The sequence below is a fragment of the Trichechus manatus genome, unplaced genomic scaffold (genome assembly GCF_000243295.1).
Source record: "Trichechus manatus latirostris isolate Lorelei unplaced genomic scaffold, TriManLat1.0 scaffold00300, whole genome shotgun sequence".
Taxonomy (NCBI): Eukaryota; Metazoa; Chordata; class Mammalia; order Sirenia; family Trichechidae; genus Trichechus; species Trichechus manatus.
The window spans coordinates 464579-468506 of NW_004444236.1; positions in this window are offsets into that span (position 1 = coordinate 464579).

A 3928-nucleotide genomic window follows, 5' to 3' on the forward strand; every position below is an offset into this window, starting at 1 on the left:
TACCCAAGTAGAGACATGCGCAAAGCAAAATGTTGGATGATGAATTAAATCTACTCTATTTGACAGTAAATATCACCTAAAGAAATTAAAACCAAAACCAAACCTGTTGCCATTGAGTCAATTTTGACTCATAGTGACCCTATAGGACAGAGTAGAACTGTCCCATAGGGTTGCCAAGGAGCGCCTGGTGGATTCTAACTTTTGACCACTACACCACCAGGGCTTCCTTAAGGAAATTAAATATCTAAAATCAATGTTTACAGTTTAACCATTGACTTCTGCTTCTGGTTGTGGCAGAGGGGCATGCCCAACATAAACAACAATATAACTGAATAAAATACATGAGATGGCAATTTATAGGTTTTAAACAACAGGCAGCACAAGAATGAGATCCCTGATAGGAGGCAAATTTACAAACTAAGCTCCACAATTGTTCCAGATCCAAAATCAATTTTCTGATTGCAGGCTAGCGAGCGCATAGCAGAGCATGCCAATCACATTGGTATGGGGAGGTAGAGCTCTGACATCATAGCACCTAAATAGCTGAAATCTAGAAAGAAGGGAGCAAGATGCTTTGTGGATTTGGGGGATATATTTTTATTATTGCTTTCTTATTTAATTCTACAGTAATCAGAAAACATACATTGTGTGATTTTAATTATCTTAAAATTATTTAGAGTTTTATCTGTCTAGAATGTGGTCTATCTTGGTGAATGCTTTCTGTGCATTTGAAAAGAATATTTCTCCATTTTTTGGATAAAGCATTCTTAAACATCGATTAGGTCAAGGTAACTTTATGTACAACAGAATAAAATGCTGCCCAGTCCTACGTCATCCTCACAATCACCACCATATTTGAGTCCATAGTTGAAGCTATTGTGCCAATCCATCTTACCAAGGATCTCCCACGCCCTTGTTGTCCCTCTACTTCACCAAACACAATGTCCTTCTCTAGAGATTAATCCCTCCTGATGCTGTGTTTAAAGCAAGTGAGTCTGATAATGTTCTGTTGTGATCCATAAGGTTTTGACTGTCTAATTTTCAGAAGTACATCACCAGGCCTTTCTTACTAGTCTGTCTGGCTGGTATTCTTACTAGTCTGATCCTGCTGGTATTTGAAATACCAGTGGTAGAGCTTTCAACATCATAGCAACACATACTCTTCACAGTATGACAGTGTCAGACGGGTAGTAGGAGTTGGTTGATAGCATTGTTTAATTCTTCCATATAACTATTAAATTTTTATCTACTTATTTTATCAACCTTATGGAGCAGTTCTACTGTGTCCTATAGGGTTGCTATGAGTTGGAATTGACTCGATGGCAACGGGTTTGGTTGGTTTTTGCTATTTTATCAAATACTGAGGAAGAATTAATGAAATCTCCAACTTTAATTACACGTTTCTATACTTCTTTCATTTCTGCAGATTTTACTTCCTGCATTTTTAAACTCTGTAATTAGGTGCATACTCAGTATTGTATGTCTTTTTGATGACTTAGGTCTTTATCATTATAAATTTTCTCTTTTTAGTCCTCGGTAATATATTCCTTGCTTTGAAGTCACTTTTTCTGATGTTAATATAAACAGCTTTCTTATTATTAGAATTTGCATGGCACATATTTTACATTCTTTTATTTTTAACCTACCTGTGTCCTTAAAGTGAGTATCTCATAGACGGCAAGTAGGTGAGTCTTTTTTATCCATTCTGACAATACCTGCCTTTTAACTGCAATGTTTAAGGCTGAGCCTTACTGCTGTCTCTACCAAATGCTCTGCATATTCAATGAAGTCTATCCAGTCTGTCCAATGGGAACTCACAATTATTAGCCCTGTAAGAGATCAGGAAATTCTTCATCGTACTGCTACCTAACAATGGTTCTTTCCTGTTAAATTTTTCTTTGTCCGTCCTTGTGAGATTTCTACTATGAATATGTAGAGTAATAATCAGTCAAAGGCTGAAGAATGCCATACAGATTTATGCAGCTCTTTCCCTGGGTGGTGCAAACGGCTAAGCCCTCAGCCAAAAGATTGGCAGTTCAAACTGGCACAGAAGTGCCTCAGAAGAAAGGCCTGGCAATCTGCTTCTGAAAAGGTCACAACCATGAAAACCCTATGGAGTGCAGTTCTACTCTGAAACACATGGGGTCACTGTAAGTCGGAATTGACTCAATGACAACTGGTTTGGTTTGGGTTTTCTCTGCATTGCCCTCTCTTCTATGCTACTGTGCCCTACAAATTTTAGCCATGTTGGCCTGCCTGAACTTTGATCTCTCTCTCCTTCAATACAACATGACCACTAGGTTCAGTTTGCGTTCCTTCTCCCCGCACCTCAGCAGCAAGCTGAGACAGTCGTACGGCTAACTTCAATTGTTTCTCTTCTCTCAGGTATTGAGCTACCTGTTGTCAATGTCTGAAAGTGTTGTTTCCAATATTTTGTCCATATTTTTAGTTTTAATCAGTAAGAAGATCATTTTCTATCCTATTGCTGAGTAGTCATGGTAAGAAGCAGAAATTGGACTTAGAATTTTACCTAGATTTTTTGGCCAGTCTCTCTTTGTCATGTAACTGACTGTGATCCTTCAATCCTCCTGAGTTTATTCCTTTAAGGAAGCAGTGATCATGGCAGCATCAAAGCAGGGCATGAAGATACTCTTAATGCTTGTTAAATCCAATCCCACTTCACTAGAATATGGGAATAAAACTGCAAATTCAGAGTAACGAGGTACAGGAGTCCAGTGACAAGGCCCAGAAGGCAGAAGGGGAGTAGGAAGCTGATGATAGGGAACACAAAGTAGAGTAAGGATATTGTTGATGTGTTGTGAGATTGTTAACCATTGTCATAGGGCAACATTTGTAGTAACTGTTAAATGGGAGACTATTTTGTCCTGTAAGCCTTCATCTTAAGTGAGAATAACAGCACAATTAGAAGAGCGTAGTCAATGTCACTTAAATGTGTATGTAAAAATTTTTGAAATGGCGTATCTTTGGCTATGTGTATTTTCACCAAAAAAAAAAAAAAAAAAGAATTTAGAGGGTTAAAATGTTGTGGGGTTGTTAACCAATGTCATAAAACATCATGTGTGTTACTGTTACATGAGAAACTATCTGTTCTGTAAGCCTTCACCTGAAGTACAATAAAATATTAAAAAAAAAAACTGCAAATTCAAATATTGCTGTTGAATATATACTCTTTCCCATTGCACAAGAATGCAAATAGTGCCCAACTGGATTCTAAAACTGGGGTGCAAAGAGGGTGTTATTAGATAGGACAATAAAAGCATATCATCCTCCTTGGCCTGTTACACTTCTTGTATAGTCTTTACTATATCTAGTACAGCTGGAGCAATCAGAGGAATCACCTTTTATTTTAATCTGAAGATACCACAGTAAATAGCCGCAAATCTTCTGCCTTATGTACTGGCTAGATAGAAATTTTACTCAACATTCCAGTTCATGAAAAGAAACATCCTCCTGTCTGTGAACTTCTCTTGCCTGGCCTAGGCATGGAGAATGCTGAAAGCATAGGAATTAATGCCTGCAGGAGCAGTCCTCAGAAATTGCTTGGTGTTGGAGATGGAGCCTATATGGCATTATAGATGGAAGCACCGTGCTGCCCCTCTGCAGCAAAGACCCGAAAAACTAAGGAAAACAGATACAAAAGTCAATCCTAGAACCCTAAGTACCAAATGAAGGAGTAAAGAACTCAATCAAGCACCAAATAGAATAAGAAACTGACAGAGAATGAGGAAAGATATGGAGTGGAGGTTTCATCCCAGCTAACATGGCCAGATTCCCCATCTTGGGCTACAGCTGCCAAAGAATGCAGACAGGGAGTACGGGAAGGCAACTTCATGGAGCTCCCAACAGGATATAGAGCACTTGGTAACCAGGGATACACGCTTTCCCACCCCCCATCCTTCTTCCCTGT